Genomic DNA, 14,161 nt, shown 5'->3' on the forward strand with positions numbered 1-14,161 from the left:
ACTCTGTGAGATAAAATCACAGAACACTAAGCAGTTTCTCAGAAAGCTTCTTTCCAGATTTTATCTGAGGATATTTCCTTTTTCACCATAGCCCTCTAGGGCTTCCAAATATCACTTTGCCAATTCCACAAGAACTGTCTTAGCGAAAGGCTTCTTCAGGGGAAAGCTGTAACTCGGTGAGATGATTTCACAGAACACAAAGAAGTTTCTCAGAAAGCTTCTTTCTCTTTGTTATCGGAGGATATTTCCTTTGGCCCTATAGTCTTCAAAGGGAACCGAAATATCTGTTCTCAGATTCCACAGAAAGAAGGCTAGCAAAGAGATCCTCAAAACACACATGTAACTCTGTGAGATGAATTCACAGAACACTAGGCAGTTTCTTAGAAAGCTTCTTTCCAGATTTCATCTGAGGTTACTTCCTCTTTCACCATAGCCCTCTATGGGCTTCCAAATATCACTTTGCCAATTCCACAAGAACTGTCTTAGCGAAAGGCTTCTTCAAGGGAAAGCTGTAACTCTGTGAGATGATTTCACAGAACACAAAGAAGTTTCTCAGAAAGCTTCTTTTTCTCTGTAATCGGAGGATATTTCCTTTGGCCCTATAGTCTTCAAAGGGATCCGAAATATCTGTTCTCAGATTCCACAGAAAGAAGGCTATCAAAGAGATCCTCGAAATACGCATGTATCTCTGTGAGATGAATTCACAGAACACTAAGCAGTTTCTCAGAAAGCTTCTTTCCAGATTTCATCTGAGGATATTTCCTTTTTCACCATAGCCCTCTATGGGCTTCCAAATATCACTTTGCCAATTCCACAAGAACTGTCTTAGCGAAAGGCTTCTTGAGGGGAAAGCTGTAACTCTGTGAGATGATTTCACAGAACACAAAGAAGTTTCTCAGAAAGCTTCTTTCTCCTTGTTATCGGAGGATATTTCCTTTGGCCCTATACTATTCAAAGGGAACCGAAATATCTGTTCTCAGATTCCACAGAAAGAAGGCTAGCAAAGAGATCCTCAAAACACACATGTAACTCTGTGAGATGAATTCACAGAACACTAGGCAGTTTCTCAGAAAGCTTCTTTCCAGATTTCATCTGAGGTTACTTCCTCTTTCACCATAGCCCTCTATGGGCTTCCAAATATCACTTTGCCAATTCCACAAGAACTGTCTTAGCGAAAGGCTTCTTCAGGGGAAAGCTGTAACTCTGTGAGATGATTTCACAGAACACAAAGAAGTTTCTCAGAAAGCTTCTTTTTCTTTGTAATCGGAGGATATTTCCTTTGGCCCTATAGTCTTCAAAGGGATCCAAAATATCTGTTCTCAGATTCCACAGAAAGAAGGCTATCAAAGAGATCCTCGAAATACGCATGTAACTCTGTGAGATGAATTCACAGAACACTAAGCAGTTTCTCAGAAAGCTTCTTTCCAGATTTCATCTGAGGATATTTCCTTTTTCACCATAGCCCTCTATGGGCTTCCAAATATCACTTTGCCAATTCCACAAGAACTGTCTTAGCGAAAGGTTTCTTGAGGGGAAAGCTGTAACTCTGTGAGATGATTTCACAGAGCACAAAGAAGTTTCTCAGAAAGCTTCTTTCTCTTTTTTATCGGAGGATATTTCCTTTGGCCCTATAGTCTTCAAAGGGAACAGAAATAACTGTTCTCAGATTCCAGAGAAAGAAGGCTAGCAAAGAGATCCTCGAAATACACATGTAATTCTGTGAGATGAATTCACAGAACACTAAGCAGTTTCTCAGAAAGCTTCTTTCCAGATTTCATCTGAGGATATTTCCTTTTTCACCAGAGCCCTCTATGGGCTTCCAAATATCACTTTGCCAATTCCACAAGAACTGTCTTAGCGAAAGGCTTTTTGAGGGGAAAGCTGTAACTCTGTGATATGATTTCACAGAACACAAAGAAGTTGCTCAGAAAGCTTCTTTCTCTTTGTTATCGGAGGATATTTCCTTTGGCCCTATAGTCTTCAAAGGGATCCGAAATATGTGTTCTCAGATTACACAGAAAGAAGGCTATCAAAGAGATCCTCGAAATACACATGTAACTCTGTGAGATGAATTCACAGAACACTAAGCAGTTTCTCAGAAAGCTTCTTTCCAGATTTCATCTGAAGTTATTTCCTTTTTCCCCATAGCCCTCTATGGGCTTCCAAATATCACTTTGCCAATTCCAGAAGAACTGTCTTAGCGAAAGGCTTCTTCAGGGGAAAGCTGTAACTCTGTGAGATGATTTCACAGAACACAAAGAAGTTTCTCAGAAACCTTCTTTCTCTTTGTTATCGGATTATATTTCCTTTGCCCCTATAGCCTTCAAAGGGATCCGAAATATCTGTTCTCAGATTTCACAGAAATAGGGCTAGCAAAGAGATCCTCGAAATACACATGTAACTCTGTGAGATCATTTAACAGAACACTAAGCAGTTTCTCAGAAAGCTTCTTTCCAGATTTCATCTGAGGATATTTCCTTTTTCACCGGAGCCCTCTATGGGCTTCCAAATATCACTTTGCCAATTCCACAAGAACTGTCTTAGCCAAAGGCTTCTTGAGTGGAAAGCTGTAACTCTATGAGATGATTTCACAGAACACAAAGAAGTATCTCAGAAAGCTTCTTTCTCTTTGTTATCGGAGGATATTTCCTTTGGCCCTATAGTCTTCAAAGGGAACCGAAATAACTGTTCTCAGATTCCAGAGAAAGAAGGCTAGCAAAGAGGTCCTCGAAATACACATGTAACTCTGTGAGATGAATTCACAGAACACTAAACAGTTTCGCAGAAAGCTTCTTTCCAGATTTCATCTGAGGATATTTCGTTTTTCAACATAGCCCTCTATGGGCTTCCAAATATCACTTTGCCAATTCCACAAGAACTGTCTTAGCGAAAGGCTTCTTCAGGGGAAAGCTATAACTCTGTGAGATGATTTCACAGAACACAAATAAGTTTCTCAGAAAGCTTCTTTCTCTTTGTTATTGGAGGATATTTCCTTTGGCCCTATAGTCTTCAAAGGGAACCGAAATATCTGTTCTCAGATTCCACAGAAAGAAGGCTAGCAAAGAGATCCTCAAAACACACATGTAACTCTGTGAGATGAATTCACAGAACACTAGGCAGTTTCTTAGAAAGCTTCTTTCCAGATTTCATCTGAGGTTACTTCCTCCTTCACCATAGCCCTCTATGGGCTTCCAAATATCACTTTCCCAATTCCACAAGAACTGTCTTAGCGAAAGGCTTCTTCAGGGGAAAGCTGTAACTCTGTGAGATGATTTCACAGAACACAAAGAAGTTTCTCAGAAAGCTTCTTTTTCTTTGTAATCGGAGGATATTTCCTTTGGCCCTATAGTCTTCAAAGGGATCCGAAATATCTGTTCTCAGATTCCACAGAAAGAAGGCTATCAAAGAGATCCTCGAAATACGCATGTATCTCTGTGAGATGAATTCACAGAACACTAAGCAGTTTCTCAGAAAGCTTCTTTCCAGATTTCATCTGAGGATATTTCCTTTTTCACCATAGCCCTCTATGGTCTTCCAAATATCACTTTGCCAATTCCACAAGAACTGACTTAGCGAAAGGTTTCTTGAGGGGAAAGCTGTAACTCTGTGAGATGATTTCACAGAACACAAAGAAGTTTCTCAGAAAGCTTCTTTCTCTTTGTTATCGGAGGATATTTCCTTTGGCCCTATAGTCTTCAAAGGGAACCGAAATAACTGTTCTCAGATTTCAGAGAAAGAAGGCTAGCAAAGAGATCCTCGAAATACACATGTAATTCTGTGAGATGAATTCACAGAACACTAAGCAGTTTCTCAGAAAGCTTCTTTCCAGATTTCATCTGAGGATATTTCCTTTTTCACCAGAGCCCTCTATGGGCTTCCAAATATCACTTTGCCAATTCCACAAGAACTGTCTTAGCGAAAGGCTTTTTGAGGGGAAAACTGTAACTCTGTGAGATGATTTCATAGAACACAAAGAAGTTTCTCAGAAAGCTTCTTTCTCTTTGTTATCGGAGGATAGTTCCTTTGGCCCTATAGTCTTCAAAGGGATCCGAAATATGTGTTCTCAGATTACACAGAAATAAGGCTATCAAAGAGATCCTCGAAATACACATGTAACTCTGTGAGATGAATTCACAGAACACTAAGCAGTTTCTCAGAAAGCTTCTTTCCAGATTTCATCTGAGGTTATTTCCTTTTTCCCCATAGCCCTCTATGGGCTCCCAAATATCACTTTGCCAATTCCAGAAGAACTGTCTTAGCGAAAGGCTTCTTGAGGGGAAAGCTGTAACTCTGTGAGATGATTTCACAGAACACAAAGAAGTTTCTCAGAATGCTTCTTTCTCTTTGTTATCGGATTATATTTCCTTTGCCCCTATAGTCTTCAAAGGGATCCGAAATATCTGTTCTCAGATTTCACAGAAATAGGGCTAGCAAAGAGATCCTCGAAATACACATGTAACTCTGTGAGATCAATTAACAGAACACTAAGCAGTTTCTCAGAAAGCTTCTTTCCAGATTTCATCTGAGGATATTTCCTTTTTCACCAGAGCCCTCTATGGGCTTCCAAATATCACTTTGCCAATTCCACAAGAACTGTCTTACCAAAGGCTTCTTGTGTGGAAAGCTGTAACTCTGTGAGATGATTTCACAGAACACAAAGAAGTTTCTCAGAAAGCTTCTTTCTCTTTGTTATTCGAGGATATTTCCCTTGGCCCTATAGCCTTCAAAGGGATCCAAAATATCTGTTCTCAGGTTAAACAGAAATAGTGCTATCAAAGAGATCCTCGAAATACACATGTAACTCTGTGAGATGAATTAGCAGAACACTAAGAAGTTTCGAAGAAAGCTTCTTTCCAGATTTCATCTGACGATATTTCCTTTTTCACCATAGCCCTCTAGGGGTTCCAAATATCACTTTGCCAATTCCACAAGAACTGTCTTAGCGAAAGGCTTCTTTAGGGGAAAGCTGTAACTCTGTGAGATGATTTCACAGAACACAAAGAAGTTTCTCAGAAAGCTTCTTTCTCTTTGTTATCGGAGGATATTTCCTTTGGCCCTATAGTCTTCAGAGGGATCCGAAATATCTGTTCTCAGATTCCACAGAAAGAAGGCTAGCAAAGAGATCCTCGAAATACACATGTAACTCTCTGAGATGAATTCACAGAACACTAAGCAGTTTCTCAGAAAGCTTCTTTCCAGATTTTATCTAAGGATATTTCCTTTTTCACCATAGCCCTCTATGGGCTTCCAAATATCATTTTGCCAATTCCACAAGAACTGTCTTAGCGAAAGGCTTCTTGAGGGGAAAGCTGTAACTCTGTGAGATGATTTCACAGAACACAAAGAAGTTTCTTAGATAGCTTCTTTCTCTTTGTTATCGGAGGATATTTCCTTTGGCCCTATGGTCTTCAAAGGGAACCGAAATATCTGTTCTCAGATTCCAGAGAAAGAAGGCTAGCAAAGAGATCCTCGAAATACACATGTAACTCTGTGAGATGAATTCACAGAACACTAAGCAGTTTCTCAGAAAGCTTCTTTCCAGATTTCATCTGATGATATTTACTTTTTCACCTTAGCCCTCTATGGGCTTCCAAATATCACTATGCCAATTCCACAAGAACTGTCTTAGCGAAAGGCTTCTTGAGGGGAAAGCTGTAACTTTGTGAGATGATTTCACAGAACACAAAGAAGTTTCTCAGAAAGCTTCTTTTTCTTTGTTATCGGAGGATATTTCCTTTGGCACTATAGTCTTCAAAGGGATCCGAAATATCTGTTCTCAGATTTCACAGAAATAGGGCTAGCAAAGAGATCCTCGAAATACACATGTGACTATGTGAGATGAATTAACAGAACACTAAGCAGTTTCTCAGAAAGCTTCTTTCCAGATTTCATCTGAGGATATTTCCTTTTTCACCAGAGTCCTCTATGGGCTTCCAAATATCACTTTGCCAATTCCACAAGAACTGTCTTAGCGAAAGGCTTCTTGAGGGGAAAGCTGTAACTCTGTGAGATGATTTCACAGAACACAAAGAAGTTTCTCAGAAAGCTTCTTTCTCTTTGTTATCGGAGGATATTTCCTTTGGCCCTATAGTCTTCAAAGGGATCCGAAATATCTGTTCTCAGATTTCACAGAAATAGGGCTAGCAAAGAGATCCTCGAAATACACATGTAACTCTGTGAGATGAATTAAGAGAACACTAAGCCGTTTCTAACAAAGCTTCTTTCCAGTTTTCATCTGACGATATTTCCTTTTTCCCCATAGCCCTCTATGGGCTTCCAAATATCACTTTGCGAATTCCACAAGAACTGTCTTAGCGAAAGGCTTCTTCAGGGGAAAGCTGTAACTCTGTGAGATGATTTCACAGAACACAAAGAAGTTTCTCAGAAAGCTAATTTCTCTTTGTTATCGGAGGATATTTCCTTTGGCCCTATAGACTTCAAAGAGATCCGAAATATCTGTTCTCAGATTCCACAGAAAGAAGGCCAACAAAGAGATCCTCGAAATACACATGTAACTCTGTGAGATGAATTAACAGAACACTAAGCAGTTTCTCAGAAAGCTTCTTTCCAGATTTCATCTGAGGTTATTTCCTTTTTCACCGTAGCCCTCTATGGGCTTCCAAATATCACTTTGCCAATTCCACAAGAACTGTCTTAGCGAAAGACTTCTTGAGGGGAAAGCTGTAACTCTGTGAGATGAATTCACAGAACACAAAGAAGTTTCTCAGAAAGCTTCTTTCTCTTTGTTATCGGAGGATATTTCCTTTGGCCCTATAGACTTCAAAGAGATCCGAAATATCTGTTCTCAGATTCCACAGAAAGAAGGCTAGCAAAGAGATCCTCGAAATACACATGTAACTCTGTGACATGAAATAACAGAACACTAAGCAGTTTCTCAGAAAGCTTCTTTCCAGATTTCATCTGAGGTTATTTCCTTTTTCACCGTAGCCCTCTATGGGCTTCCAAATATCACTTTGCCAATTCCACAAGAACTGTCTTATCGAAAGGCTTCTTGAGGGGAAAGCTGTAACTCTGTGAGATGATTTCACAGAACACAAAGAAGTTTCTCAGAAAGCTTCTTTCTCTTTGTTATCGGAGGATATTTCCTTTGGCCCTATAGTCTTCAAAGGGAACCGAAATAACTGTTCTCAGATTCCAGAGAAAGAAGGCTAGCAAAGAGATCCCCGAAATAAACATGTAACTCTGTAACATGAATTAACAGAACACTAAGCAGTTTCTCAGAAAGCTTCTTTCCTGATTTCATCTGAGGATATTTCCTTTTTCACCATAGCCCTCTATGGGCTTCCAAATATCACTTTGCAAATTCCACAAGAACTGTCTTAGCGAAAGGCTTCTTGATGACAAAGCTGTAACTCTGTGAGATGATTTCACAGAACACAAAGAAGTTTCTCAGAAAGCTTCTTTCTCTTTGTTATCGGAGGATATTTCCTTTGGCCCTATAGTCTTCAAAGGGATCCGAAATATCTGTTCTCAGATTCCACAGAAAGAAGGCTATCAAAGAGATCCTCGAAATACGCATGTATCTCTGTGAGATGAATTCACAGAACACTAAGCAGTTTCTCAGAAAGCTTCTTTCCAGATTTCATCTGAGGATATTTCCTTTTTCACCATAGCCCTCTATGGTCTTCCAAATATCACTTTGCCAATTCCACAAGAACTGACTTAGCGAAAGGTTTCTTGAGGGGAAAGCTGTAACTCTGTGAGATGATTTCACAGAACACAAAGAAGTTTCTCAGAAAGCTTCTTTCTCTTTGTTATCGGAGGATATTTCCTTTGGCCCTATAGTCTTCAAAGGGAACCGAAATAACTGTTCTCAGATTTCAGAGAAAGAAGGCTAGCAAAGAGATCCTCGAAATACACATGTAATTCTGTGAGATGAATTCACAGAACACTAAGCAGTTTCTCAGAAAGCTTCTTTCCAGATTTCATCTGAGGATATTTCCTTTTTCACCAGAGCCCTCTATGGGCTTCCAAATATCACTTTGCCAATTCCACAAGAACTGTCTTAGCGAAAGGCTTTTTGAGGGGAAAACTGTAACTCTGTGAGATGATTTCACAGAACACAAAGAAGTTTCTCAGAAAGCTTCTTTCTCTTTGTTATCGGAGGATAGTTCCTTTGGCCCTATAGTCTTCAAAGGGATCCGAAATATGTGTTCTCAGATTACACAGAAATAAGGCTATCAAAGAGATCCTCGAAATACACATGTAACTCTGTGAGATGAATTCACAGAACACTAAGCAGTTTCTCAGAAAGCTTCTTTCCAGATTTCATCTGAGGTTATTTCCTTTTTCCCCATAGCCCTCTATGGGCTCCCAAATATCACTTTGCCAATTCCAGAAGAACTGTCTTAGCGAAAGGCTTCTTGAGGGGAAAGCTGTAACTCTGTGAGATGATTTCACAGAACACAAAGAAGTTTCTCAGAATGCTTCTTTCTCTTTGTTATCGGATTATATTTCCTTTGCCCCTATAGTCTTCAAAGGGATCCGAAATATCTGTTCTCAGATTTCACAGAAATAGGGCTAGCAAAGAGATCCTCGAAATACACATGTAACTCTGTGAGATCAATTAACAGAACACTAAGCAGTTTCTCAGAAAGCTTCTTTCCAGATTTCATCTGAGGATATTTCCTTTTTCACCAGAGCCCTCTATGGGCTTCCAAATATCACTTTGCCAATTCCACAAGAACTGTCTTACCAAAGGCTTCTTGTGTGGAAAGCTGTAACTCTGTGAGATGATTTCACAGAACACAAAGAAGTTTCTCAGAAAGCTTCTTTCTCTTTGTTATTCGAGGATATTTCCCTTGGCCCTATAGCCTTCAAAGGGATCCAAAATATCTGTTCTCAGGTTAAACAGAAATAGTGCTATCAAAGAGATCCTCGAAATACACATGTAACTCTGTGAGATGAATTAGCAGAACACTAAGAAGTTTCGAAGAAAGCTTCTTTCCAGATTTCATCTGACGATATTTCCTTTTTCACCATAGCCCTCTAGGGGTTCCAAATATCACTTTGCCAATTCCACAAGAACTGTCTTAGCGAAAGGCTTCTTTAGGGGAAAGCTGTAACTCTGTGAGATGATTTCACAGAACACAAAGAAGTTTCTCAGAAAGCTTCTTTCTCTTTGTTATCGGAGGATATTTCCTTTGGCCCTATAGTCTTCAGAGGGATCCGAAATATCTGTTCTCAGATTCCACAGAAAGAAGGCTAGCAAAGAGATCCTCGAAATACACATGTAACTCTCTGAGATGAATTCACAGAACACTAAGCAGTTTCTCAGAAAGCTTCTTTCCAGATTTTATCTAAGGATATTTCCTTTTTCACCATAGCCCTCTATGGGCTTCCAAATATCATTTTGCCAATTCCACAAGAACTGTCTTAGCGAAAGGCTTCTTGAGGGGAAAGCTGTAACTCTGTGAGATGATTTCACAGAACACAAAGAAGTTTCTTAGATAGCTTCTTTCTCTTTGTTATCGGAGGATATTTCCTTTGGCCCTATGGTCTTCAAAGGGAACCGAAATATCTGTTCTCAGATTCCAGAGAAAGAAGGCTAGCAAAGAGATCCTCGAAATACACATGTAACTCTGTGAGATGAATTCACAGAACACTAAGCAGTTTCTCAGAAAGCTTCTTTCCAGATTTCATCTGATGATATTTACTTTTTCACCTTAGCCCTCTATGGGCTTCCAAATATCACTATGCCAATTCCACAAGAACTGTCTTAGCGAAAGGCTTCTTGAGGGGAAAGCTGTAACTTTGTGAGATGATTTCACAGAACACAAAGAAGTTTCTCAGAAAGCTTCTTTTTCTTTGTTATCGGAGGATATTTCCTTTGGCACTATAGTCTTCAAAGGGATCCGAAATATCTGTTCTCAGATTTCACAGAAATAGGGCTAGCAAAGAGTTCCTCGAAATACACATGTGACTATGTGAGATGAATTAACAGAACACTAAGCAGTTTCTCAGAAAGCTTCTTTCCAGATTTCATCTGAGGATATTTCCTTTTTCACCAGAGTCCTCTATGGGCTTCCAAATATCACTTTGCCAATTCCACAAGAACTGTCTTAGCGAAAGGCTTCTTGAGGGGAAAGCTGTAACTCTGTGAGATGATTTCACAGAACACAAAGAAGTTTCTCAGAAAGCTTCTTTCTCTTTGTTATCGGAGGATATTTCCTTTGGCCCTATAGTCTTCAAAGGGATCCGAAATATCTGTTCTCAGATTTCACAGAAATAGGGCTAGCAAAGAGATCCTCGAAATACACATGTAACTCTGTGAGATGAATTAAGAGAACACTAAGCCGTTTCTAACAAAGCTTCTTTCCAGTTTTCATCTGACGATATTTCCTTTTTCCCCATAGCCCTCTATGGGCTTCCAAATATCACTTTGCGAATTCCACAAGAACTGTCTTAGCGAAAGGCTTCTTCAGGGGAAAGCTGTAACTCTGTGAGATGATTTCACAGAACACAAAGAAGTTTCTCAGAAAGCTAATTTCTCTTTGTTATCGGAGGATATTTCCTTTGGCCCTATAGACTTCAAAGAGATCCGAAATATCTGTTCTCAGATTCCACAGAAAGAAGGCCAACAAAGAGATCCTCGAAATACACATGTAACTCTGTGAGATGAATTAACAGAACACTAAGCAGTTTCTCAGAAAGCTTCTTTCCAGATTTCATCTGAGGTTATTTCCTTTTTCACCGTAGCCCTCTATGGGCTTCCAAATATCACTTTGCCAATTCCACAAGAACTGTCTTAGCGAAAGACTTCTTGAGGGGAAAGCTGTAACTCTGTGAGATGAATTCACAGAACACAAAGAAGTTTCTCAGAAAGCTTCTTTCTCTTTGTTATCGGAGGATATTTCCTTTGGCCCTATAGACTTCAAAGAGATCCGAAATATCTGTTCTCAGATTCCACAGAAAGAAGGCTAGCAAAGAGATCCTCGAAATACACATGTAACTCTGTGACATGAAATAACAGAACACTAAGCAGTTTCTCAGAAAGCTTCTTTCCAGATTTCATCTGAGGTTATTTCCTTTTTCACCGTAGCCCTCTATGGGCTTCCAAATATCACTTTGCCAATTCCACAAGAACTGTCTTATCGAAAGGCTTCTTGAGGGGAAAGCTGTAACTCTGTGAGATGATTTCACAGAACACAAAGAAGTTTCTCAGAAAGCTTCTTTCTCTTTGTTATCGGAGGATATTTCCTTTGGCCCTATAGTCTTCAAAGGGAACCGAAATAACTGTTCTCAGATTCCAGAGAAAGAAGGCTAGCAAAGAGATCCCCGAAATAAACATGTAACTCTGTAACATGAATTAACAGAACACTAAGCAGTTTCTCAGAAAGCTTCTTTCCTGATTTCATCTGAGGATATTTCCTTTTTCACCATAGCCCTCTATGGGCTTCCAAATATCACTTTGCAAATTCCACAAGAACTGTCTTAGCGAAAGGCTTCTTGATGACAAAGCTGTAACTCTGTGAGATGATTTCACAGAACACAAAGAAGTTTCTCAGAAAGCTTCTTTCTCTTTGTTATCGGAGGATATTTCCTTTGGCCCTATAGTCTTCAAAGGGATCCGAAATATCTGTTCTCAGATTCCACAGAAAGAAGGCTAGCAAAGAGATCTTCGAAATACACATGTAACTCGGTGAGATGAATTCACAGAACACTAAGCAGTTTCTCAGAAAGCTTCTTTCCAGATTTCCTCTGAGGATATTTCCTTTTTCACCATAGCCCTATAGGGGCTTCCAAATATCACTTTGCCAATTCCACAAGAACTGTCTTAGCGAAAGACTTCTTGAGGGGAAAGCTGTAACTCTGTGAGATGATTTCACAGAACACAAAGAATTTTCTCAAAAAGCTTCTTTCTCTTTGTTATCGGAGGATATTTCCTTTGGCCCTATAGTCTTCAAAGGGGTCCGAAATAACTGTTCTCTGATTCCAGAGAAAGAAGGCTAGCAAAGAGATCCTCGAAATACACATGTAACTATGTGAGATGAACTCACAGAACACTAAGCAGTTTCTCAGAAAGCTTCTTTCCAGATTTCATCTGAGGATATTTCCTTTTTCACAATAGCCCTCTAAGGGCTGCCAAATATCACTTTGCCAATTCCACAAGAACTGTCTTAGCGAACGGCTTCTCGAGGGGAAAGCTGTAACTCTGTGAGATGATTTCACAGAACACAAAGAAGTTTCTCAGAAAGCTTCTTTCTCTTTGTTATCGGAGGATATTTCCTTTGGCCCTATAGTCTTCAAAGGGATCCGAAATATCTGTTCTCAGATTCCACAGAAATAGGGCTAGCAAAGAGATCCTCGAAATACACATGTAACTCTGTGAGATGAATTAACAGAACACTAAGCACTTTCCAGAAATCTTCTTTCCATATTTCATCTGAGGATATTTCCTTTTTCACCAGAGCCCTATATGGGCTTCCAAATATCACTTTGCCAATTCCACAAGAACTGTCTTAGCGAAAGGCTTCCTGAGGGGAAAGCTGTAACTCTGTGAGATGATTTCACAGAACACAAAGAAGTTTCTCAGAAAGCTTCTTTCTCTTTGTTATCGGAGGATATTTCCCTTGGCCCTATAGTCTTCAAAGGGATCCGAAATATCTCTTCTCAGATTCCACTGAAAGAAGGCTAGCAAAGAGATCCTCGAAATACACATGTAACTCTGTGAGATGAATTCACAGAACACTAAGCAGTTTCTCAGAAAGCTTCTTTCCAGATTTTATCTGAGGATATTTCCTTTTGCACCATAGCCCTCTATGGGCTTCCAAATATCACTTTGCCAATTCCACAAGAACTGTCTTAGCGAACGGCTTCTTCAGGGGAAAGCTGTAACTCTGTGAGATGATTTCACAGAACACAAAGAAGTTTCTCAGAAATCTTCTTTCTCTTTGTTATCGGAGGATATTTCCTTTGGCCCTATAGTCTTCAAAGGGAACCGAAATATCTGTTCTCAGATTCCACAGAGAGAAGGCTAGCAAAGAGATCCTCGAAATACACATGTAACTCTGTGAGATGAATTAACAGAACACTAAGCAGTTTCTCAGAAACCTTCTTTCCAGATTTCATCTGAGGATATTTCCTTTTTCACCATAGCCCTCTAAGGGCTTCCAAATATCACTTAGCCAATTCCACAAGAACTGTCTTAGCGAAAGGCTTCTTGAGGGGAAAGCTGTAACTCTGTGAGATGATTTCACAGAACACAAAGAAGCTTCTCAGAAAGCTTCTGTCTCTTTGTTATCGGAGGATATTTCCTTTGGCCGTATAGTCTTCAAAGGGATCCGAAATATCTGTTCTCAGATTGCACAGAAATAGGGCTAGCAAAGAGATTCTCGAAATACACATGTAACTCTGTGAGATGAATTAACAGAACACTAACTAGTTTCTCAGAAAGCTTCTTTCCATATTTCATCTGAGGATATTTCCTTTTTCACCAGAGCCCTCTATGGGCTTCCAAATATCATTTCGTCAATTCCACAAGAACTGTCTTAGCGAAAGTCTTCTTCAGGGGAAAGCTGTAACTCTGTGAGATGATTTCACAGAACACAAAGAAGTTTCTTAGAAAGCTTCTTTCTCTTTGTTATCGGAGGATATTTCCTTTGGTCCTATGGTCTTCAAAGGGAACCGAAATATCTGTTCTCAGATTCCACAGAAAGAAGGCTAGCAAAGAGATCCTCGAAATACACATGTAACTCTGTGAGATGAATTAACAGAACACTAAGCAGTTTCTCAGAAAGCTTCTTTCCAGATTTCATCTGATGATATTTACTTTTTCACAATAGCCCTCTATGGGCTTCCAAATATCACTTTGCCAATTCCACAAGAACTGTCTTAGCGAAAGGCTTCTTGAGGGGAAAGCTGTAACTCTGTGAGATGAATTCCCAGAACACAAAGAAGTTTCTCAGAAAGCTTCTTTCTCTTTGTTATTCGAGGATATTTCCTTTGGCCCTATAGCCTTCAAAGGGATCCAAAATATCTGTTCTCAGATTCCACAGAAATAGTGCTATCAAAGAGATCCTCGAAATACACATGTAACTCTGTGAGATGAATTAACAGAACACTAAGCAGTTTCGCAGAAAGCTTCTTTCCAGATTTCATCTGACGATATTTCCTTTTTCACCATAGCCCTCTATGGGCT

This window comes from Macaca nemestrina, chromosome 11, assembly GCF_043159975.1.
Source record: "Macaca nemestrina isolate mMacNem1 chromosome 11, mMacNem.hap1, whole genome shotgun sequence".
NCBI classification, from domain to species: domain Eukaryota; kingdom Metazoa; phylum Chordata; class Mammalia; order Primates; family Cercopithecidae; genus Macaca; species Macaca nemestrina.